The sequence below is a fragment of the Cibotium barometz genome, chromosome 48 (assembly GCF_041138505.1).
Source record: "Cibotium barometz isolate CiBa-2024 chromosome 48, ASM4113850v1, whole genome shotgun sequence".
Lineage (NCBI taxonomy): Eukaryota > Viridiplantae > Streptophyta > Polypodiopsida > Cyatheales > Cibotiaceae > Cibotium > Cibotium barometz.
In genome coordinates, this window is record NC_141093.1 from 30252180 (window position 1) to 30278493 (window position 26314).

The 26314-nt window shown below is 40.3% G+C and overlaps 1 pseudogene across 9 annotated transcripts; it reads left to right on the forward strand.

Moving 5' to 3' along the window:
• Positions 1-10773: 10773 nt before the first annotated feature.
• Positions 10774-13584, forward strand: LOC147611060 (leucine-rich repeat extensin-like protein 7 pseudogene; annotated as a pseudogene). 9 transcript variants are annotated; one of them, XR_015263953.1, is made up of 3 exons: positions 10774-11041; positions 11140-11235; positions 11361-13584. The product of XR_015263953.1 is annotated as a leucine-rich repeat extensin-like protein 7 pseudogene, transcript variant X4 (transcript). The 9 variants fall into 9 exon arrangements; XR_015263956.1 differs by having other exon boundaries at positions 10856-11041; positions 11143-11235; positions 11364-13584; XR_015263952.1 differs by having other exon boundaries at positions 10884-11041; positions 11143-11235.
• The last annotated feature ends 12730 nt before the right edge of the window (positions 13585-26314 follow it).

Sequence of the window (26314 nt, forward strand, 5' to 3'; positions counted from 1 at the left end):
GACTCACATTTATAGGCTCACCCCTACAGCCTTAGGGGATGGACTTTTAGGAATTGACTCTATAACAATAGGGTTAGTGTGCACTTATTGGGTAATAATTATTCTTTAATTCCCCAATAATTGTAAAAGATAATAATTTTTCTCAAAACTTGTATGATGGTAGCTGATAATAGATTGCATAATGGGAAAATCCTCAAAGGACATGAGTAGGTACGTCCTTACAAATCTTCAGCAATAATAATTAGTCGATACAATGTCAAGTATACCTACCTCTAAACTCACATCATCAGGTTTAAATCTGTAGGCTCACATGTCTAGACTCGTGGCTCATATTGGAGGCTCATGTCTCACGTGTCCAAGCTCATGTCTCACATGTGTAGGCTCACCTCTAGCTCACATGTGTAGGCTCACTTCTAGCTCACATGTCTAGGCTCACTTCTAGCTCACATGTCTAGACTCATGTCTTTTTATGTGGGATTGTTGACTCATCTCCCCAACCCGACTGCTAGTTTGGCCTAGTTTTTAGAGTTTTTTGAGGTTTTTGGGACTTGATGGGGGGTGGTTAAAGATCCTAATCCTCATTAATGGTTGTTATGAAAGTAATTAAGTGTTTTTTTTTGTTATTTTTTATTGGATTTGCATGCTTCTAAGCTACTAATTCAAACGTTGCATAAAATAGATATGAACATAATTAATTATCTCCCTCTAATCCATACTTAATAAGGCTTAATGCTCATGTTTTCCATGTGGATTCACTTTGAAAATTACAACTTCTAAGTTTTTACTTGGATCAATGCAATGAAATCTAAGCCTTTTGGGTTCCAAAATCAAGCAAATCAAGCAAATCACCAATCACACCAATGAAATCATGGTTTTTTTCTTCCAAGATATGAAAATAGAATGCCCTAATGCAATTATTATACAAATAAAAAATAAAAACAATCACCTAAACACATCCAAGACTCTAAAACCGTATGTTTTTTGGAGTGTGACCTCCTAAATCAACACCGGGGTATATTAAGTAATCCCTATAGCTTAGGTGAATTTAACTCCTACTATACAAGGAGCATGGGGGGCATCAAGAGACACTTGACCATTATGCTGCTCATACTCCTCAACAAAATGGCATTGTTGGAACAAAAGAACTACACAATTAAGGAGAATGCTAAAGGGAAAAGTATTGCCAAATACCTTTTAGACCAAGGCACCAAACATTGCGGTAGGAGCTACACTAAGGTGGTGGAGGGGATGGTGTTCATGTCCAGAAAGTGTATCTTCCGAAGGTACAATATGGACTCAATGTAATGTTGAGTATATGACCCTAAGGCAAGGAAGATCATTGTGAGCCATGATGTTGTGGTGTTCATTGAATAGCCCCATCAGATGGAGGAGCATGTTCCATATATACCATAGGCATGGTTGAAGAGGAGGCTTGACATCCATTCTGAAGAAGACAAACTTGCTAACACATAGAGGAATATACCATATCCAAAGTGGGTGAAAACACCTTTATGATGGGAACGCTTTGTTGGCTATAAAAGATGAGCCACCACCAGATGTTCATAGAGATTTAAAAATAATAAAGGAACAAAAGAGGGTACATGCACACAACATCAATATGGCCTTGATGGGAGATAATGAAGGTGCAGGAGCTAATTTTTTTTGGAGGAATCAGAGGTAGATCGGAATTAGAGAGAAGGGCCATACACAATGAGTATAACTCCATTATGAGAAATCACACTTAGGATCTTAGGAATCGTCCTGAGAAACACAAGGTCATCTTGGCACACCAAGTGGGTTTGGAAGGACAAGTATGATGATGGTACATTAGGAGAACTATAAGGCATGGCTCATGGTGAAGGGCTTTGCACATTGCACATGTCAAGGGATTCAACTTTTAGGAGACATTCTCCCCCACAACTAGATTGGCTACCATTCACATGGTACTAGATATGGGGCAAGAAGCAGCCGATGATGGAAATGGATATGAAGTCCACCTTTCTGAATGAACATCTTAATATGGAGGTGTATGTGGAATAGCCCCCATGATTTGTGATGCCTAATTATTCAAAAGGCAAGGTGTGCACACTCTCTAAAAGGCATTGTATGGCATTCGCCCATGGTACTAGATTTGGCAAGAAGTGGCCAGTGATGGTGGTTAATGATGCAAGTGGATTTGAAGTCCACCTTTTTGAATAAAGATCTCAAGATAGAGCTGTATGTGGAATAACCCCGCATGATTTGTGTCGATTATTTAGAAAGGAAGGTGTGCACACTCTCTAAAAGGCATTGTATAGGCTGAAACATATCCCTCGAGCTCAATATGAGCAGATAAAGGTACCATAGGGATACAAATGATATGAACCTAAGGCAATGAAGATCATTACAAGGAGGCATGATGTGTGGTGTTCATTGAACAACCCCATGAGGTGGAGGAGGAGGCTCCATCAATACCATAGGCTCTTGCTTCAGTGGTGAAGAGGAGGCTTGGCATCCATTCCATACAAAGAATTTGAAGATAAAGAAGACAAACTTACTAAAGGTTAGAGGAACATACCATATCCAAAGTGGATGAAAAGCAACTTTATGATGGGAGAGCTTTGCTAGCTATAGAAAATGAGCCACCATGAGATGTTCATAGAGATCAACAAGTATAGAGGAGCAAAAGAGGATACATGCACACAATGACAATATGGCCTCGATGAGAGATAATGAAGGTGGAGGAGCCAACAAATTTAGAGGAATCCTGAATTAGAGAGAAGGCCATGCACAGTGAATATGACTCCATTCTGAGAAACCACACTTTGGATCTTGGGGATCGTCTTAAGAAACACAAGTTGATCGACACCAAGTGGGTTTTTAGAAGGCCAAGTCTGCTAATGGTACATTGAGAGAAGTACAAAGCTCATGGTGAAGGGCTTTGCACATTGCACATGTCAAGGGATTCAATTTTTAGGAGAAATTCTCCTCCCCACAGCCATATTGGCCACCATTGTACTAGATTTGGCAACAAGTGGCCAATGATGGTGGCTAATGATGCAAATGGTTTGGTGAGAAGTGGCTAATGATGCAAATGGTTTGGTGAGAAGTGGCCAGTGATGCAAATGGTTTGAAGTCCACCTTTCTGAATAAACATCTTAAGACAGAGGTGTATGTGGAGTAACCCTCATGATTCGTGATGCCCGATTATTCAAAAGGTAAGGTTTGCACACTCTCTAGAAGGCATTGCACTACATTTTCCCCCACAACTAGATTGGCCATGTTACTAGATTTGGTGAGAAGTAGTGAGTGATGGTGGTGATGATGCAAATGGATTTGAAGTCCACCTTTAAGAATAAGAGATATCAAGATGGAGCTATAAGTGGAATAACCCCCATGATTTGTGATGCCCGATTATTCACAAGGCAAGGTGTGCACACTCTCTAAAAGGCAAGGCAAGGTGTGCACACTCTCTAAAAACAGGCAAGGTAAGGTGTGCACACTCTCTAACAGGCATTGTATGAGGTGAAACATATCCGTCAAGCTCGATATGAGCAGATAACCACTTTTTTGTGACTATTTATCTTTCTAAAAGCCCGCCAAATGTAAAGTTATACATTTTCTCTGAGCAAGGCAAGTACATGATCATATTCTTTTATGTAGATGACCTCATTTTGTCGAGAAACTAGTAGACTAAGGAGATGTTGAGGTTAAAGTTTGAGATGACAAACCTTGGGCTTATATGTTTTTGTTTGGGGATGAGGTCTCGCAAACAAGAGCCGAATTACATCTTCGTTTCTTAGTAAAAGTACATATGAAGGCATTTGGTATGGCACAATTAAGCCCCTATGGAGGTTGATGTGAAGTTATATATACAAGACACTCCACTTGTGGATGTGAAGGAGTATAAGAGGGTGGTGAGGTGTTTGATCTTCTTGTGCAATTATACACTGTAGACATTAGCTTTGCAAGTGGTGTATTAAGAAGGTTCTTGAATTAGCCCTGACATAATTAGTGATGAAAGGCAACCATTGATGAGAGGTAGGGATATTGTGCGATAATACACGGTTGGACATTAGCTTTGCAAGTGGTATATTAAGACGGTTCTCGAATCAGCCCTGACATAATTAGTGAAAGGCAACCATTAATGAGAGGTAGCAATATTGGTAGATGACACATCACACCTATATCTCAAGTAGGACCTTGGCTAGATTTGAGACTTAGATTGTGATAGTAAGAAATCAATTTCTAGTAATTATTTTTCATTTGGGTCTAGAGTTATCTCAGATAGCCTACAAAATGCCCCTTTCATCTACACCTTTCTAGATTTTATGCCTTAGATTAGGATAAAGATTATGATAGTAAGAAATCAATTTCCAGTGATTATTTTTCACTTGGGTCTAGAGTTATCTCCTAGATAGCCTACAAGGCCCCTTTCTTCTACAATGCTCCTTTCTTCTACAAAGGCTCAGTACAAGAAGGCCGCATGTTTTGCTTCATGTGAAATGATCTAGTTAATGAGAATTTCAGGGGACATGGGAGCTACTTAGGAGTAGCCAACTGAGTTGTTGTCCGATGATCAAAGTTGGATGTCAAGAGCTTGGTGTTTTATTCTAGCACAAAGCATATTTAGATATAATATCACTTTGTACACAACGAGTTAATCATGAATGGAGAGGTCACGCTAGTTTTAATGGAGAATCATACGTATATCTTCACCAAAGGCTCTTGGGAGAGATTTGCTCTAGGAGTGGCATCTTCATTAGTGTTGGATCGAAGAGGTAGTTCATGCATGGGTGGACATTGAGAAGGGATGTTGGGTTGCTCTATTTTGTAAGCCCCCCTATATGACAAGTAGCCATTGTGCTAAGCACCGGGTGCTCGTTTCCCATTTTAGACATTGGATGTTAACCATATATGACCAGATGGTTAGGAGACAGCTTGGCACCACCATACCAAGTAGGATACATGAGTCTACGTCCTAACTTGATAGCTAGTCTTGCCTTCTCGTCCAACTTCATCAGGCCACGATGGTTTCTCATGGAGAACGCGTGGAGTTCTCTATGTCTGGCCTTTGTTCATTTCAAGGTGAAACTGTTGGCTTTATGAATGAAGGCGCAAAGGCTTTGCTTTGGCTCTGCCTTGGCTTGGAGGCCTGAGGGATGGAAAACGCTTCCTAGCGTTGGAAGGGGGAACAGAAAAGGGAAGAGGGTAGAGGGCCGCTCCCCTCCTGGGTCATGGAGGAAGGGGAAGCAGGAAGGGGCGAAGCTAGGAAAGTGCAAATCAATTCCCCCAATCTCGAGGGTCTGGGATAGATTCCCGGGGATAAGTGGTGGGTTGATTGACCACACTCTATCCAGAGTCCACCTAGATTGCCATCAAAGCTTCTTGCCAAAATGCACGCATGGGTGAATGCCATTAGTTTGTGATTAGTATCTTTCTCCAAATCTCTTACATCAAGTTTTTTATCTTGTGAAGATTCTCTTATTTGTGTGCGAGCGACACAAGTCGTATTTTTCTTACACAAGTATTGTTTGTGTATTGTTAACATAGTATTTTTGAATGCTAATTTATAATGCTTCCACAAGAAGCATAGAACCAATGTGATGATGGATGTGGAAGATCAGGACAACAAACATGATCAACCATTTACAAAATTAGGAGTCACTTATCATCATTAGCCTTCACCCCTTTCTCTTGTTTTGTGACTACAACAATGCAATACTATTATGCACAAAAAGATGTTCTTGCAAATGAGCACACTTTTCTTTTAACTAAGATGCTTATAGAAAGCACTACTTATTTATGTTGGTAAATTGAACATGAAGTGAATATCTTAATCACTTTTACTAATAAGGAAGTGTCTTTGTGAAGAATGAAATACTTATCATGTTGTGATGGTAATATTTTTATGTAGTCCATTGCCTTCACGATATGATGTGCCATTAATTGACTCAACCAATTGTATTTGCTCATGTATAATCATCCTCCTCTTTTAGAGAATGAGTATTATTGAATTTTATGCTCCACTATACTGTAATGCATTTGTACCATGTTTGGTTCCTTCCTTTTAGGCTCTTACTTTTTTCAACTTGGTATGTATGGTGGTGTGAGGTCGTTATTGAACGAGTGCCAAGTTTTTGGCTTAAAATAAAGATACACATCGAATCAAAATCCAAATAATGAGTGCCAAGTTTTGGCATCTTAAAATAAAGATACACATTGCAACGATACATAAGTCTCCCTCCCTCCCTTTCCCTTTTCACAAATTAGTGACCAAGAATTATACTTATTGTGTTTTATTGCTATACAAGAAAATATATTTCAAGCTTTGAGTTTACATGTGAAGGGATGTAGAGACCCACCAATTAGGTACCTTATGTGGACATGTTCTAGAATGATGAAAGTCATGCCTTTAGGAGATAGAGTGCCTCCTATCACATGTTATAGTGTATTTTTCAAAGCTTAAATGTCATTGAAATGAGAAGATGCCATTGAAAGTGTATTTTTCAAAGCTTGAATGTCATTGAAAGTGTATTTTTCAAAGCTTAAATGTCATTGAAATGAGAAGATGCCATTTTCTTTATTGTTGTAGTTTCAAATAAAAATAAATTTGGATGACAAAGGGGGTTTCTGTGGGAGTATTTTCTTGTACATTTTTTTCCCTTTGAATTTTAATTTCATCCTTACAAAAAAAACATATTTTCTTGTACATTTTTTTCCCTTTGAATTTTACTTTCATCCTTACCAAAAAAAAAACATATGGGTTGTGCTCAATGCATATGTGTTCTAACCCTAACATGAATTCCGTGGGCTAATCATAGACTTTTGGAGGGTTCAATTGATTGTACAAAAAGAGACTAAAACATTTCACTTGTTTAAAAATGTAGTAGGAATAGTGAATAGTAGTAATGCTTGCAAGAGAAGTTTACGTCTTATCATCATATATTCGTGTAAATCCATTATATCCCACCATGTGTGTACTTCTTCATCTTTTTATATAACGGCTTGGAAAGAAAGGGGTGGGACGCGTTAAAATTAAGGAACGCAAAAAATCTAATGATGGGCTTCCTTGAAAAATAAAAAAAAAGCTATTAAAAAAATTTGGGATTTAGTGTATTTCCAGCTCTCAAAACGGGAAAAAAAATCACCTTGAAAAACGAGGGCGGTTATTTTTTTAGAGATATTACCTGCTATTTTATGCAATAAAAAGGTTCCACCTCCGTTTTAATACATTTCAAGCTTTTTAAAAAAGGGGAAAAATAATAAAGGTTTATCTATCATCATTTGGGTAGACTTTATGTAATAATATGGAGAGAAAGTGCAGCTGAGCGTCGAAAACGAGCTAGGGCGCATGAAATGGAGGGGATGAGAGATCGTGGAGGTGGACGTGATAAACACGTTTCTCAAAAAATGTGGCGCCATTTTTTTGGGATCCTAGAAATTCAAAGTTCAAATATTTTTGCAAATGATATATAATATATATATATATATATATATATTTTTCGAGATTCGAGTTTTTTTTATGTGGTGTGTTTTCTAAGAAACTCCTGTGAAGACTTTGGATCAAAACTTGAAAGTTTGTGATAAGGTTGTCAACACCCAATAATACTAAATTTCATAGTTGCTTTAGAAATTATATTAAAATATAAAAAAAACTTGTTATATTTCACCAAACTTGTTAATTTTGAAGGGTAAAGGTGCTCGTCGAAAATAAAACCCAGTCAATGCTCGAAAAAGAATGTTTTTTATTACTTTTAAAAGTAAAGGCAATGCTCAAGTTTAACCCGGATTTGGACTTAAGAATCATTGAAAATTGTACAAATCCCAAGATTTATAACTAAAATGTACAAATTTCAACCTATAAAATTAGAAATAACTAGAAATTCTAAATTTCAACCACTACAAACCGAGTTATTTGAACATTGGACGGAGGCTTAATTTTTGATAAAAGACGAGTTTAATGAAATATAAGAAATTTTTTTAATATTTAGCATAATTTTAACGAGCGTTTTAATTTTTAGCAATATTATAAGACCGAAATGTTTAAAAAATATTTTAAGACTAAAATGCTAAAAAAAAAACTACTACTTAGAGACTTATTAGTGTGGAACCGGGTAATGCCACCACAGTTACCTCTCTACTAGCGTTGTGTAGTGTAGTGGCAGAGACGTGGAACGTACGGGATTCCGTTCATGCCCTCAGCCACGTTCATAAGAAAAGAGAGAAGTGGGCACTGGGTATCCCCATCATCATCATCATCATCAGCGTCATCATCAAGCCATAACTGTCTTTTTTTTTGTAGACAAATTGTGGTGGTGTGGGCCCATTATTATTATTCAGCCTCCCATAATTAACGGTGGAAATTCACAAAACCTGAAATTCCCGATTTTTTGCCCATTTACTCCATTGTTTTATTTCCTTCGTAAAATTGCGGAGTTTACACCTGCCAAAAAGGAGGAGGCACGTCGTTCCAGTTTTATGCCGCAGAATTTGGGAGGATAAAAGGAATGCAGTGCACCTTTTGGGTTCTTCCCGATGCTTGCAAACTCTTTTTTTCTCTCTCTCTTTTTGAGGGGTTTTCTTTTGCAAGAATAACTTTAATTAAAAATATTTTAGAATGCAAAGCAGGCTCATCTTTCAAGAGGGCTTCTTCTTCTTCTTCTTCTTTTTTGAAAAATGATTTTTTTTCATATAAAAGAAGTAATATTTACATCATATCAAGCACTAATGTGCTGACAGCAACAACAGATTTCTAGAGGGAGAATTTACCTTTTAGGCTTTGCTATGAGGATGTACCTGCTACTATGCCACCTACTACTACTAAAACCCGACAGTACAAACTAAAGGTGAAATTTGAAAATGGCCAACAGATTCGTCTTTTCCAAATCGTGGAGAAAGAGCCTCCCACCCTTTTCTAAAATTGTGCAATAATAATGTACCCCTTTTCAACTCATAAGCGGTTGTTCATGCTAAGGCAAATAATTGTCCATCTTTTGGCTATTTTCCAAATAATTGTGCATCGTCTGGCTATTGAGGCCAATCACTCAAGCTCATGTTGCCAAACCTTTAGGATGGCTTCTTCACCAATTACTTGCCAACTCGAATAAAATGCACTATCTGACTCGAACCAGTGGCCAATTTTCATGCACTTTGATTTTTGGTGTGGTTAGCATAGTCAATTGTTACTCATTAGTAACGAAATTATCTACCTTACAACAACTTGACTTGTGGGCTAATTTGTCCTCTTCTTTAGAGCTTATCAAAAAACAGCAAACTAGTGTATTTGTACCGGCCAGAATTAAGAAAAACCGATTGAGATATTAAGTAACCCTTTTTTTAAGGAATGTTTTTCATAGATTTTAGTTATAAAATAGAGATTTCGGAAACAAAAACTGGATGATTTAAGAGTTGTCCTTATTTTGATTGGTTGAAAAATATGTTTTTTTAAAGCACTCGTCCTCTTATGCCTTAGTTCTAGTGCAAGTTGCAACCAGTTTTGAAATTTCAACATTGTGCAAATAGCCCCCAAAGGCCACTTACACCACCACCTAAATCAGAAGCGGGTTGCTTCGACAGCTAAGGCCATATTCTTACAAGCAAAGTTAACTTGGCTAAATGCATTTGTTGCTTCTTTTTATGGCGAGAATCTCTCATTCTAACTTCCAATGATGTGCCATAGCGTATACATTGCTGGGTTCATCCTTCCTTTACACCCAAGAAGTGCTTGCTTCCAATTCAGGTTGCCATAAGGGAAAACAGGAATGCAAGAGCCCATCAAGGCCCTGGTAGCATCATTTCTAGCTCAAGACCATTTGTGAAAGAACTCTTTTTAGAAGCTTGCAAGCTAGCCACAGATAATGGTAGTAAGATAAGATCAGTCATCACTGCTAAACTTCTTGGTAAGAAGCTAAGTAAACTGAAGATGTAACCCCTAGGTGCTGTATCTTATTGATACTAATAATACAAAAACTCCTTGCCTAAAAAAAAAAACCTCTCATTCTCACGAAAAATGTTTGTAATGGCCAAGTTTTCCATGAAGAACTCTAATTGTGCCATTTTTCACATAGTTCAGAAGCTCAAGGCCAAGTTGCAATAAATGGTATAGGCCAAGTAAAGCCTACAAGTCCATGGGTGCCCACATGTACCAGGCATGAATAGGCCCCCTAAGATGTTTTTTAAAACCTTGTGCACATAAAATTTGGGAAATTTTCTTGCTTAACATAGGGCAAGAGCCTGGATGGATAGTGTGTGAGGGGCCAGGGCATGTGCATTGGGGGTACGGTGAATATTAGTGGTGGTGGGGAGGGGGGGCGGGTGAATAAATTCGATGAAATGATGGAGGGGCAAATTATAATGAAGGGTAAAGTGCGATAGGGTCTGTGCTTCCACACGCAAGTTTCTCCTCATCCTCATTTCGTCTGGCTAAAATTTCTGAGGGAGATGTATAAAAAAAGCCAATAAATGGGTATTCCAGGACAACACCAACCGTCAAATCGGGTTAGTTGGGGCAGCACCAGCAGAGGCACGAGTGACCGGCACATTTGGCACTTGGTGGGAAGGGGGGCCAAATAGCGGCGTGGCTATAAATGTGGAGGTGCGCGGGCAAAAACAAAACACCAGCTAGCAAGGATGGGGGATGATAGCGTGGCATCATGCAGAGTGAACCTTAGAAGGAAGAGGGCGACAGGCGTATTTGATACACAAAAGGGCCCGGGCGGCCGGGCCCCGCCCAATCCAGCTTTGGCGCAACGTATGCGCTGATAGATAAACGATGCGGCCACAACCAAAACTAGCTCAGCCCTAGAGGCCTACTTACGTGCCCCGCTTTCACACGCAAGTTTGCCAAAAAGTTGGCCAGCTTGTTTACACTGCCATTGGCCACAGTCCATTCCTCCCAGCTCACAATTCAAGCTGGCATACAAGCGTGTTGACCTTTAGGAACGGGGTGGGCGCTGGGGGGGCGTCATCTGGATGCTTTCTGGAGTATTTGAGTGGCAAAGCGCCAGGGTTGTGGTGTTAATTAGAAAGCTGGTGGTGGTATTGTTTATCTTTAAGGGTGGTAAGGGCTGCGTGAAACAAGAGGTTCTGCTTTGCTGCTCTTTCTCTCTTTTCTCTCTGCCCCTCTCACAGTAGTTCTTACACATTGGCCTTTTTTAGCAGGCTGCCAAGCCAGCGTATTTGAGAGACAAGAGGGCTCAGCAGGGTTCGTATAGTGCACCTCGAAGTGGATGTAGTTTTCTGTTGGATATTAAGGTCTGTAAGTGTAATGTGGCTTGGATTACGGGTCCCCATTCTCTAGTGTTGCTTTCTTTTCGCTGCAGTTGCGCCTTCCCACTTGGTTTTTGATCTACATTGTTTTGCTGGTTTGCTTCTCTCAGTAGGGTTTTGCATTTTCAAAGACGGTGCAGTTTGGAAGAACGGAAACCTGGCGAACAGCAAGGAAGATGACGGAGAGATGGCAAATAACGGCGTGAAGGAACGTGGGCCGCCGAGGAGCCCCCGAATGGGCCTCTCTACTGCACTGACCTTCGTCGTGGGGTTGGCTCTGCTGCTGAGTTCCGTTGCTGACGCCAGTTTCGGAAGGTACCTCTCTCAGCCCGATGTCCTGCGGCTTGAAGAGCAGCAGCGCCTGCATGTGACGGAGTTCTATTCCTCCGCCGGGGCGCGCCGGCGCGCGATGGCGGAGGTAGAGGCGGACGGCTTCGAGTTCGACAACGATCGCCTCCGCAATGCATACATAGCCCTGCAAGCGTGGAAGAGGGTCATCTTCTCCGACCCTTTCAATGTAACGGCAAACTGGGTAGGTCCCGATGTCTGCTCGTATCATGGGGTCTTCTGCGCTGACGCCCTCGACGACCCCTGCGACGAGACGGTCGCTGGAATCGACCTTAATCACAAAGATCTGGCCGGATTTCTCCCGGAGGAGCTGGGCCTCCTGACCGACCTGGCTTTGATCCATCTTAACTCCAACCGTTTCTGCGGTGTTGTGCCCCTCAGCTTCCCTAAGCTCAAGCTCCTTTACGAGCTGGACCTCAGCAACAACAGATTTGTGGGGCCTTTTCCCTTCGTGGTTCTATCACTGCCGTCGCTCAAGTATCTTGATATCCGATTCAACGAGTTTGAGGGTTCCCTGCCGTCGGATCTGTTCTCCAAGGATCTTGACGCCATCTTCATCAACAACAACCGGTTCTCGACGTCGATTCCGCCCACTCTTGGCCGCTCGCCTGTTTCTGTCCTCGTGATAGCCAACACGCAGATTTCCGGCTGCGTTCCGGCAGGCATAGGTGGCATGAGCTCTAATCTCAATGAGCTTATTTTGCTCAACAACAACCTCACCGGCTGCCTTAATCCCAGCATTGGCGAACTCGTCAATTTGACCGTGCTGGACCTCAGCTTCAATGGTCTCTCCGGCACCCTGCCGGAAACTCTCGCCGAGCTCGTCCATCTCGAGCAGCTGGATGTGGCGCACAATGCCTTTTCCGGCGAAGTGCCCCCTGAGATCTGCGCCCTGCCCAGCTTGGAGAACTTCACGTATTCTTACAACTTCTTTGATGAGGAGGCAGCCAACTGCCTCGCGCTGCCGTCGAAGGGCGTGTCGTTCTCCGACCGTCAGAATTGCATTCCAGGCCGCCCTGGGCAGAGGTCGTTCAAGGAGTGTGCGGCCGTGCTGTCGCATCAGCCCACTTGTGAAGAGATTGTCTGTGGCCCGAGGCCGCCACCTCCTCCTCCATCGCCTCCACCGCCGTCTCCGCCCCCTCCGTCTCCATCTCCGCCACCTCCTTCACCACCTCCACCCTCTCCACCACCTCCGTCGCCTTCTCCTCCTCCCCCACCTCCGTCCCCACCACCTCCCCCTTCGCCTCCTCCCGTTATACCCCCTCCGCCCCCTCCGTCGCCGTCTCCTCCTCCTCCTTCTCCGCCCCCGCCTCCTAGCCCCCCACCACCGCCACCTTCTCCCCCACCCCCGCCGTCGCCACCTCCGCCTCCTCCTTCACCACCTCCCCCACCCCCCTCCCCTCCGCCTCCTTCCCCGCCGCCTGCGTCACCCCCTCCTCCATCACCGTCACCTCCCCCACCTTCGCCCCCTCCGCCTCCTCCGTCGCCTCCTCCACCTCCTCCGTCGTGTCCTAATCGACGGAGACGCCATCGCCCATCGCCTCCAAGTGAGTCCGTCGAGCCGCCAGCTATGTCACCCATGCATCCTTGAGGTAAACAAGTTCCACCCTCCGGAACCACGATGGCCCCTGCACAAGGTAAGATTGCTTCATTTCTACATTTCTACAACAAGCCTGGTGAGGTTTGAAGCATGTGATTTTGCAGAGTCATTTGAAGGCTGTCAATTGGCAGCCTACCTGAGAAGGATAATACCAAAGTTTAAAGGGGCTTTTAATGTAGAGGGGGAAACTCTATATGTTGGGAGTGTTTGTAAGCATCATATATTATTATCCTCATACTGCCATTGTCATTAATTCGTTAGATCAAATAAGTGCCGAGTGCACATCACCCCTGGACATTGACTATGTACATGATGCCTTGAATGATCTGTCCGTCCATGCCTGGCATGTCAAAATTTTATGCAGTTTCCAATTTTTCTCATGTTAATTCTTTTTCTTGTGTCTTGTGGAGGTGCTATTTGAAATTGTGTGATTTATTAAAGCAATCCTGTATCTGTATGGATGGATATTTGTGGATTATGTTGATGTATGATCACCAAGGGAAGCATTTGAAATGTTAAAAGATCTAGTGAAAAAAATGGTGAGTCTTGAACATAAGCAAGTGCAATGCATTGTTTACCAAACTATTTTTATCGAACCTTGTGTCAATCCTTTACACCATGGGTTGAAGAGTAAATATATTTTTCGAACGCAATTTTTTAAGAACATTTTCTTAAAGGATTTTAAAAGTTTTTTTTCCTATCCCTCCATTTCAAGAAAATTCTTTAAAATTAGATTTGGTTCTAGGTCAAAGTGAGCTTTATCTTTTCTTGACTTTTCGTGCTAGGCCTTTTAAACCAAGGACACCAAGTGTAGAACAAATCTCACTTTTAAACCAGGGACACGATGTGTAGAACAAATTTCACATTTCTTTGATAATGGACAAACTTCATTAAGTGATCATTTGGCTATATGGAATGTCTTGGGAACAATTTTGAGGTCATGGCGAATCTTAATTTGTGAAACAATTTTGGCTCAAATTTTTTTTTAAATCGATACAATAAGCACTTGCAAAGTTGCTCTCTTGACGTTTCCAAGTGGTATTGTATGAGTTTATCTTATTAGCAAGTCTTTTTAGTGTAAAGCCTTGTAAGTCAACTTGGCACTTATATAAGATGTGCCATCTATTTGTGATGAAAGACGTTTTGGTAAGATGGCATTCAAGTATTTAAAGTGGCCTTATGAGAGTTAAATTAGTAGATTGGGAAAGTCCAAAGACATAGCGTATCTATTTGTTGTAAGCGAGAGGAGTGATGTGGACTAATTTTAAGTTGTTGCCAGTCTTGTATACATGAGCATCATGTATATAAGCATTTGATGTTATGCAATATAACAAGTCATTTTGCTTGACAGTACATAGTGTATGAGCTCTCTTCCTGTCTTTGCTCTCTTGCATACCTTGTGTAGTTTCATGTTGAGATGGATGTTGGCATGATTGTTTGAGACAAATGATTTGGGCTCTTTGCAAAAGCTTCCTTTTTCCACCTCACTTGAGTGAGCCAAGTGTTGGAATCTTTTCTTGCTTTCATCAAGGCAAGGTTCACTCTCCCTTCACACTCCATTAATATTGGATGTTTTTCGTGTGATAATGAAGACACAAATTGGATGAGGAGCTAGCACATCCACAATGGGAAGTTATATTTGTAATTCTTTGGCAAAGCTTCCACAATAGCCCGCACCTTGTGAGTTTTGGAATTAGTGGCAGGATCATCATGGAATGATTTGCATGGGTATATGGTTGTTTATATCTTCTTGGCATGACATGATATTATACTTTGATCTCATTGCGTAATGCCTAAAGATGGGGCTTCTTTGTTGGCGACCACGTTGACCAAATTGAATTGGAGTTGGAGTTGTGGTGAAGTGGAGTTGGAGCAGAGATTGTATTCCTTTCAAAGCACTTTGGAGGTACTTGTAAGATCAATGGTTATCCACGCAATGGATAGTACCATGGATTGGTAGGCTTGTGTCTCCCATGTTTTCCTTGTCCAAAGATGTACTTGGATAGTTGGCGTACCGAGGTTAATTGTAGGTGCATGTATCGATGCATGCCGTGAGATACGAGATGTGAAAAAAAATGTAATGTCCATAGTGAAATATACAGGTGACATGCATGTGTAGTGGGCGAAAAGTATGTCCTGTGGCTACTCCAACTCAAATATTTCTCTAACTCAATTGCTTTCTTTGACTCTCTTTGCTACTTTTTTTGATATTTACTCCACAACCCTTTTCTTAGGGAGTGAAGATCATTTGATTATTAATGTATGACAATGAATTTTACCCATATCTATAAATAGAGCTATGTGACTTCTGTGACTCAGAGGATTTGACATTAGAGAGTAATGGGTTGAAGAAGAGGCCACGGAAGTTTCTCTGTTGATTTAAGCAAGGTCCAAGAGATACATTGTACCATGGGCCAAGCTTATGTCCACCATCCAAAAATATATCTAGATGACTGTGAATGATGAGGCTCAATACATATGCTTGAGATATCAGTGCCTATTGATGTGTTTACTACATCCATAACTCGTGTGTATAATGCATGTGTTATGTATGGGCATTGAGCTAAAGGTGTGCCTATGTAGAAGCTCCTTCTGGGGCTAGACCAAAGGTTCCTCTACCGATTTGAGGAAGATCCAAGTGATAGGTCCTACCATGGTCTAAGCTTATGCCCACCATGGTCTCTCCATCCAAAAATGCACCTAGACGACTATCAATGATGAGGATTAATACAAATGCTTGTGATATCGATCCACCTATTGATGAGTCTACTCGTGTAGAAGCTCTTTTTGGTGAAATAATCTAACACACCACTTTCTTCGACACTTACATATGGTTTGGGATAGGAGATTGTTAACAACTCTATAGATTAACATGGTTTCATTGGCCCGACCTACCATAAGGCCTATTGTAAGGTACTCTTCCATCTTACTTGCTTGAACTTTGTAAGACGGCACTTGAACTTTGTACGACGGCACTAAAACATATAAAGGAGCATGAAGGATTATGTCCGAGCAACACAAGTGGAAGGGTAGGGACTTATGGTAGCCATTGGGAGAGAGCACGTAGTTCAAGAATACTCATCTAGCGGACTTGTTGGATGTGAAATTGGTAGCTTTCTTAATTGAATATACATTCAACAGTGGAGGGGGGAAAGGGTATGGGCATACTGGAGGTGGCCCTTGGCTCTGGAAGGGGCGCTAGGTGCTACACGAGCGATGGTGGAGGTTAACACTCAGCTCCACTGTGGTAGTCCAGAGATGGCCGACCGCAGGTACGTGATGGAGAAGAAATGCGTGAAGGCAGCTCTAGAGGAGGAGATGTGGTAGTTCAGAGTGACTCGAACTTTGAAATGGTGATGGGGGCATCAAGGGGCTCTACAACAAGGGCAGGACTGTCTCTGGTGGTGAACATGAGCAACTGAGGGGGTGCACAAGGGCAGTAGTGGAGCATACAATAGTGGTGGCTGCCATGATGAAGGACGGTTGGAGAGTGTTTAAAAACACGATTTGAAAAAATAGGTTGAGGGAAGCGAGGATCACCAGTTGTAGAAAGCTTTACATGATGCTCTCCCGAATCCTCCTCTAATGGATGATAAACAAGATTAAATTCATACTAAGTAAAGTACTAATCCATGTGAAGACACTAATACATCGCTAATGTGTTGCTAATCAAAGTGCAAGACATAGTAAAATGCTAAATTTTACAAAGATGCCAAGAGCCAAAGGTGGAGGCCAAACAAGTGATGTTCATTCCATTCCATTATGCCTTTTTTATACAAGAGCGAGGGTTAGTGCTATCCCCTAACCCTAATCCACCAAAGCCTATACTTGGGCTTTTTTATACAAAAAAATAGGGTTAGGGCTATCTCCCTCCCACCTAGTCCTAACCCTAATCCACCAAAGCCCACACTTGGGCACCCCCCGGTCTCTTCTCCACACCCACCAAGGCCCAAAGGGCCTTCCCAGTAGCCATCTACAGATATCACCCCCCTTAGTATAGAATAGTCCGAGCGATTGAGTTTCCTATAAGGATCATAATACTCGCTTGGTAGCTTGCTAATGCTCAATTTCATGACTATACATAAACCTGCTTAACTGGGAGACCCTAAACTGAATGTTTAGTTTCCTCGTATTGCATACATAGATGAGGCACCCATTAGTGTGCTAATAAAGTGATGCATCAAATGGTTCACTTGCATCCTGCACCTACATCACGGAAAGTGAGCCTAGCACCTATCTCTACTGGTGTATCAATATGCTTACAGTCTCTTCCATACCAAACTGTGTAAGTAGTCTTTGTATATGTACTTTGACTGCAACATCAAAACCTATCTAGCATGTCTTCAAAGGTGACCACCCTATAGCCATGGAAGTATTTGACCATACCATATAAGTCTATCTACTACTAGCAAAATTTTGGGCCTTCATTGAGTTCAAAGATGAGGTACTGTACTTGTCAATTAGTCCTTTGGCAATGAGGATGAGTTTGAAGAAACAACATGTGGTAACTATCATATGGCGTGCGGTAGCTATGGCCATGTGGCAACTATGGTTGGGTTAGGGATCTTTATGTAGTAGAGATCATTGAAATGGAGTAACTAGCATGTGGAAACCATGGCATGTGGCAACTAGCATGCAGTAACTAGCATGTGGCAAACTAGGATGCGGCAACCATGGCACGTGGCAGGCAGTAACTATGGTATGTGTGGCAACTAGCATGTGGTGGTAACCATGGTTGGGTTGGGGACCTTTATGTAGTAGAGATCATTAAAATGTTTCATTTAGAGTCACATCTCCATGTTCTAAGATTCCTCCCAGCCCCTCAAGATGTCCAGTATCTTCCCCTGTAATCAATCTCCCTTTTCAGAATAATAAAAGATCTTGTTTCTACCTGTTTTGGCCTAGAGAGAGAAAATGTTCTAGAGAGAGATAACTCAGTTTTTAGATATCTTTGGATAGAAAAATATCCTTTCTTATTAAACTAAATTCTCTCAAAACAGAAGTTTAAAAAGAATTTCCTAAGGTGCATTAGAAATAAATTATAATCTGCTTAAAAGGCCTTAGTCCAGATTTTTTGAAAATTTTGGATTAAGGTTCTGAGGGACCAATAAGATTAATCCAAATGTAGGGAGGAGATAAATTGAAGAAATAAAGAACCCCCCCAAAAAAAGAGAGTAAATACTCACATAAGATAAATTGAAGAAATAAAGACCCCCCCCAAAAAGAGAGTAAATACTCACATAAGATAAAGAGAAACATTTAAAAAATGAATTTTTGACACCTCAGAGTGAGGATTCCCCCTCATGAAGGAGATGCCTTTTTTCTCATCATTACTCTCCATTTTAAATCAATAAAATGAGATATTTCATTTCTCCTCTCTCCTATTTCAAGTCTAGTTCCAAAAAGTAAGCTGAACTGACCCAAAAATGGTCAAAAATTGACCAAACTGATGTGGAAAATTCTAGAATCAGTTTGCTTGGTTTGAGGCTCACTTTTTCCTATAAATAGAAGCCTCCCCCTTTATAAAAGCTTAATAGTGTTTATGCAGTGTTACTCTACTCCTTCTTCCCAGAGCCAAATACATTGAATTCACTTGATAATTCAATTGTTTTTTATTAAATCCTCTCCAAAAGAATTGGTGGCCACTCTTGATCCAAACAAGAGTAGAACCCTCAATCCCTCAAGGTAAAGGAAAGCTCACATAACTCCATGTAAGCTAAAAATTCTACTTTTTAATTTCTAATCTATGGTTTTCTGATTTCTTTGTTTTTTTTAGTTGATTAAAGTGAATCTTGATGTTATGCCTTGATGAAAAGGCCCCCCCTTCTCTTCCTTAAGAATTCAGCCTTTCTTTATCCTAAAATGAGTAACAAATAAATTGATTTAAACTTTTCTTATTGTTTACTCTTTAGAAAGTGATAATTGAGTAGATTAGAGTACTTTACTTCAAATTGGGATTAATTTTAAAGTGATATTAGAATGTAAAAATTGAGAAATGGTTAGCCATACAAAGGAGGTTATGGCAAACTTTTCTTAAATTTTGTGAAAAATAAAGTTTATCTTTATGTTATTCTAAAAGAGTAATTCCCACCATTTGTGCATTCTAAAAGAAAAATTTTTATTTACTCCATGTACATATTCATCTATGAATATGCATGGATATCATTGATATTAATTATTGAAATTAAATTCTATGCATAGAAAGATGTATATTGAAAATCTTTTTATTATAAAAGTGTTGTTTTTATTGAATTTAAATTCTATGCATAGAAAGATGCATAATAGAATTTTTTTAATTATAAAAGTGTTATTTTCATTAGATTTAATTTCTATGCATGGAAAGATGCATAATAGAAATTTTTTTATTATAAAAGTGTTATTTTTATTGAATTTAAATTCTATGCATAGAAAGACGCATAATAGAATTTTTTTATTATAAAAGTGTTATTTTCATTAGATTTAATTTCTATGCATGGAAAGATGCATAATAGATTTTTTTTAATTATAAAAGTGTTATTTTCATTAGATTTATTTCTATGCATGGAAAGATGCATAATAGAAATTTTTTTATTATAAAAGTGTTATTTTCATTGAATTTAAATTCTATGCATTGAAAGATGCATAATGAAAATTTTTATTATTATAAAAGTCTTATTTTCATTGAATTTAGATTCTATGCATAAAAAGGTGCTTAGAGAAATTCTTTTTATTTTAAAAAGTGTTATTCCTATTAAATTGATTTTATGCATAAATAGATGCATAAAAGGATTTTTCTTTTATATATAAAAGTGTTATTTCCATTGAAGTTGGATTTTATGCATAAATAGATGCATAAAGAATGTTTATATCAAAATTAGATTCTGTTTAATTCTATGTTTAAATTCTACGAGTATTTGATAAGTGAATAAGTAAATAGTCTGAGAGAGGAATTTCTATCGTTTTATATTCACTCGGATTATGAAGAGAAAATTCAGAAAATCTATCGAAATCGGAATGATTAATTTATTCCTTATCAAAATTTGTGATTAATTTAGAAATCAATTAAAAGAATATTCGATGAATGAAATTCAGTAAAATAGTAACTGAAATATCACACCCCCTTTTCGAGAAAGATAGTTCAGGAAAAACCTTATCAGACTCGAACCCTGAATCAGACCATGACCAAGACCAAACTCTTTCGTCAGTTTCGAGAAAAGAAGATGTGACCAGTTCAGGAAGATACACTCAAATCTCCCACCAAATCTGAATCTAAGTTAAGATCCTTCGAATTGATCTGAGGATCAAGGTTACGGAATTCGAGGAATTTTGTTTTGAAATTCAGTATTACGATTATGAAGTTTTGGGGATACTGATTTAAGATATACTCATTGTATTCAAAAGAAAATCAAATTGAAAACTTGCATAGAAACCCTATTTTCTTAAAGGACCGTCTTACGCTAGAATGCTAGAGGGAGCATTTGGTATATGTGTTTTTCTAAGGGAAGTTCGGTTGCAACAGCTGGCGGGGAGTGTTCAAAGGACAGCTCACGCGCGGCAAAGCCTGCCCAGGTCTTGACCAGCCTCGGTACGGTTAAAATGGTGCGCTTCCGGTACGATGGACGAGGGCCGACGAAGCGGTCCCAGAGTGAAGTGCCAGGACACCTAAGGAGGATCCTGGAGGGTTCCGACTAGGCGATGCATGGGCTCGCGGTGCCGAGGACACCCATGCATGTGTCGTGGAAGATATTATATGATGGACCAATGATTATTGTAATCTGTTTTACTGGATCTCGTTGTTGCTGACCAGCTGGTCTCAACAGAGAGTCTAGAGTGATACCGCCTAGCACACGTACAGAATGCCAGTCCCTAAAGCCATTGAACTTAAGGAACAGCTTAGGCAGCTGTTAGAACAAGGGTTTGTAAGACCCAGTGTTTTACCTTGGGGAGCGCCAGTTCTCTTTCAAAAAAAGAAAGATGGAACGCTAAGACTCTGTGTGGATTACAGAGGTCTCAATCAACTGATAGTTAAGAATAAGTATCCTATCCCTAGAATTGATGAGCTTTTGGACAGGCTAAGTGGAGCCCAGATCTTCACAAAGATAGATCTCAAATCAGGGTATTACCAGATCAGAATTAATGAGCAAGATATCCTTCTTCCCTTGCCTTTTGTGAGAGAGAACCATCTCGAAGGACCCTCTCTTCTTACCTCCATCTAGGCATTAAGAACAATATGGACAATCTAGTGCACCCGCATTGAAAGTTGTATTTGTGGCTCTAAGGAAAAACCCAACGACACATGCTCAACACATACTTTGTCAAGGCTAAGGTAAGCCTCTATTACTTTAAGAGAGAATGTTTCCAACTTTTGGGATTTAGTGTCTATGTTAATCATAGAAGAGGAGTTTTTGGGTGAATACTCTTCCTCCCAAAGCAAGAACATTTCAGAATAGGCCTTCTACTCAAATTTAGGTAGAGGTAGAGGTAGAGGTCGTCGTCGAGGCCAAGGTGATGATGGGCATTTTGGAAATCAGAATTATGGACAACAACAGTCCAATGATTCGTAGCAATAGCAAAGATACACAGGTAGAAGAGGCTAGCCTCAAGGCAGGGGGAGTGAGAGAGGCCAAGACAATTGGCCAAGACATCAGGATCAAGTCGAAAGGATTTCTCTTATTGTGTGGTAAACCATGTCACTTTGTAGCCGAATGTCACAAAAGAAGTAGAGTGACATAAAAAGTGGCAAGTTGTCGAAAAATAATTATGCATCTTCAAGCAAGCAGGCTGAAGATAGATGTGAGCATTTGTTTGTTATACAGCACATGTTGAATTCAGTGTGACTGCAGATGTATCCACAAATGATAATGATGTATGGTATGTGGATTTGGGAGCCTCTAACCACATGACTTGTCATAGTGAGTGGTTTAGAGATGTCCAAAATCTAGAAAAAACATGGTATGTAGAAATAGGGGATGACATGGCTCATCCTATTGCTCACATTGGGAATGTGCCATTGGCTATATAGGATGGCAAGATATTGTACTTGGCTAATGTACTTCATGTGCCATTGGCTATGCAAGATTACAAGATATTGTAGTTGGTTTATTTATTTCATGTGCCTAACATAACAAAAAATTTGTTTTCTGTTGGGAAAATGATTGAGTAGAAAGGTTTGTAAGTATGCTTTAACCCTAAGGGCTGCTACATTGACGACTTCAACAATAAATGTTGTTTGGTTACAAAGGGCAAAAGAGTGGATATACTGTTTACTTTAGATGTAAGCATGCCTGAGGTGAAAGCCTGCTATGTTTGCACAAGGTGCAGGTGTTGGACCAATCTAGATATTTGGCACAAATGTATTGGTCATGTGAATGAATGGCAATTGAAGTCTATGCAGAATTTAAAATTATTATAGGAATGCCAAAGTTTAAGGTGGATGGAATGCATAACATATGTCAAGCATTTCAGTTTGGAAAGTAAATAAAGAATGTATTTCCACATGACAAGAATGTAAGTAAGAGAGCACTTGATGTGGTGCACAAGGTGTGGGTCTATTTCATGAAAGAGAAAAGTGAAGTGTTTACTCACTTTCAGAATTTTAGAATGTTGGTTGAAAAGCAAATAGGTTTGTAGGTTAAGTACCTAAGGTCAAATTGAGGGGGGAGAGTACTTCTCCAATGAGTTCATGAGAGCATAGAATTCAGAGATAATTCACATGTGAGTACACTCTGCAACAAAATGGTATTGCTGAGAGAAAGAATAGGCACATTGTAGAGGTTGCTCATGCATTGATGATTGAGAAGAGCACGAGTCGCATTATTGGGCTAAAGAAATTGCGACTACAGTTTATATTATAAACAGGACCCCTACAAGAGCACGTGTAGTGCATGTTGTGACTCCAGAGGAGAAGTATACTGGCAAAAAACTAGATTTTGCATACTTGAAAGTGTTAGATCCAAACGCTAAAAAATGTGTTCTCATTGGTTACTCCCTTGAACAAAAGGGATACGGATGTTATAACCTTGGCATACATGAGATGAGGGTGAGTACGGATCTTGTCTTTGATGAGATGAGCAATTACATAATGTAGGTCAGCAATCATAGTCATTGTGAGTGGATCGGATCTCTTTGCGATGAGATAGTCTCGGACATTGGCTCTTTATCCTTCCTTGAATTCCTTATCCCTTTTCCAAACGGAGAAGAGCTGTAATTGGGTTTCGTGGTAAAGGCATTCCTATAATGGGCTCTTGTGTGGAGAGCACAACTCCATCTTGTGCTATGTGCACTTGCTGTTGTGTGTACTATGGATCATTTATCCTTGGTGGTACAATAAAAGAGACATGTCCCATTTGTCATAACTATGGTTGTTGGGCCATTTTTTTATGGTTATGGTTTGCTTAGGATAAACCAGCTCAGTCTACTGCCATGGCTTGACCACTTCCTATGGGAGCAAACCTTAAGGTTCCTGGTCCTCCTCCCACTCCTTCACTATAGCTACACTTAAGGTGCTACTTATACAGCTAGTTGGTGAATCCGGAGTTTGGAGGACCATGGGGCAGCTCCTATTTCTAGATGTTTCACTGTTTCTCCACTCATATCTATGTTTCATTGGCTCATTTACTCCCAAATCTCCTCGCCTGAGGTGGATCCAAAGAAGCTGGCCTTCTTAACTGGGGAAGCACTCTACTGAGTGCTCGTTTGCTAGGATTAAAGGCTTGGTCGGTTTGAGGAAGTGTGGTTTGATGCACTACAATTAACTGTATTGTCGTTTCCAACAATTAGTCTAGATCGGGTTCGCATCAAAGGTCTTGGGTGCCTTATAGATCAGGTCTAAGAAGAGTTTTAGGCTCTCTTTTTTTTGCTATTGCTGGTTCACACCTGTAGACTCACGTTTGTAAGCTCATGTCTGCAAGTTCACATGTCTGGGCTCATTGTATAGTTCATGTCTCTAGGCTCATGTCTCTAGGTTCACACCCTAGACTCATGTCACCAACCTCACATCTGTAGGTTCATGTGTCTAGGGTCACGTATGCGGGTTCACATGTCCAAGTTTACATGTCCAGGTTTACGTCACTATCAGGCTTGTGTCTATAGGTTCACGTGTCCATGTTCACATATGTAGGCTCATGTCTTTTTTTGTATGAACTAGGCTCATGTACTTCACTGGTATGAAATAGGCCTACTTGGGATACGTAAATCTAGGAACTAGGCCTATAATAGCATTAGTGTGTATTAAGTATACTTAATTCCCTAATAATTGTAAAGGACAAGATTTTTTTTTTGGAATTTATAGTTGATACAGATTGTATGACATGAAAATCTTCCAAAGACATGGGTAGGTGTGTCCATATGGGTCTTTATGGTCATAATAATTGGTCCATACTATATTAGGTATACCTACCTACGTCCAGGCTCATGTCTGCAGGTTCGCGTGTCCAGACTCATGGCGCATGTATCCAGACTCATGGCTCACATCGATTGGTTCACATATCCATATTCATGTCTTTTTATGCAAGACTGTGGGCTCACACCCCTCCCCCCCACCTAAGAGCTGGTTTGGCCTAGTTTTTTCGTGATTTTTATGATTTATTGATTCTTTACCAAGCCCATTGAAATAGACGCTCACCACATCGTCATCTTCTATTGAGAAATTAATAGATCCAAGGGATTCAACAATACCCTTAATCTTCAACACATACTCATTGATGGACATGTTCTTCTTCTCCATTGTATGCAGCTCTCCTGTTTTAGCTGCAACTTCCTTGCCTTTGTGCTTGTCTAGAGCATCTTCACCAAGTTTTGCCATGCAACTACTAGAGTGTTGGCAACCTATATATATGTCTTATCATATTGTCTATCCTTGCACCTTGGTTCTAGTGTTTGAATGTCTTTATCTCTTCAAGAGTTACATTCTCTTTAGGCAATTTTGAAGGTTCCTCATTGTCTCCTTCAACATAGTCCCAAACTCCTTTTTCCATCACAAACTTAGTCATTCCGAACTTCCACGCATGGAAGTTGTTTTTGTCAAGATTCTTGCTAAGAATTTGGTTAATGTTGTCCATCTTTGCTTGTGACAAATAGACAATTTTTGTATGCAACCTGCAAATATAGTAGTATCTACTATAAGTATCTACTATAAGTATCGGTACTTATAGTAGTATCTACTATAAGTATCGGTACTTCTACACAATCTGTATGTCACAAAATGTGACCAGAGTACATGTACATACACCCACAATACATGTGCAATCACTATCTGGATACCCAAAATGCACTGTTGCACTACAATAACTAGAGTTTAGACAGAGAGAGTTTCAAACTTGAACTTCTCAGAAGTGTTCGAAAACACCTTGTAGTGGCCGAACAAAGGTTGAAACACACCCGAACGGAGATCTTGTCGCTTGCAAATTTCAGTGCAAAGTACTACACACCATACAGGTACCTCCAAACCTGTGAGGACGGCTCCTCAATTGGAGATGTAGAGCTACCTAGGGGATTTCGTACCAAAACAAGAAGGGGAAGAAATGATGATGATCTTTGCTATGTACCGCTTCCTTTGCCTTTGTAACTTCGTTTGCTTGTCGTGATCAACTCCTTAGCCTAAACTAGGCTCTGATACCATGAAAAGATTTGGGGGAGGAGAGAGAGCTTGAGATCTTGCAAGCACACACACACTACACACAACAATGGATAAGATACACAAAGAGATGGAAGGCTGAAATCTTCTCCTTCTTGTTGCTCTCAAGATAAGTCTACAAAAGATAAGTGAGAACCAACATAAGTACTAGAGTACGATGTACAAGCGGTCCATAATATAAACACGCTAAGTAGGTGAGTTGGAAAGATAAGCATGCCAATAGTCTAGCTATATACTCACTGGCGAAGATCCGTCGTGTCAACCCACCAAACGCACTATTGGTGTAAAGATGGAATGGTCACCTAGGCACATCATGAGTATCAACTTGTGTTAAGCTTGACATCTCAACAATCTACCAAACTCCAAGCCCAGTGGATCCCCGTCAAGCTATTAAAGCCATAGTGCTTCTACGAAGGGAGCCCGTCCATCTTGGTCCCTGCTACTAAAACCTCATCGTTCACACAGTCTCCGAAGCCAAAACGATCCAAGTGATGGCCTCAATA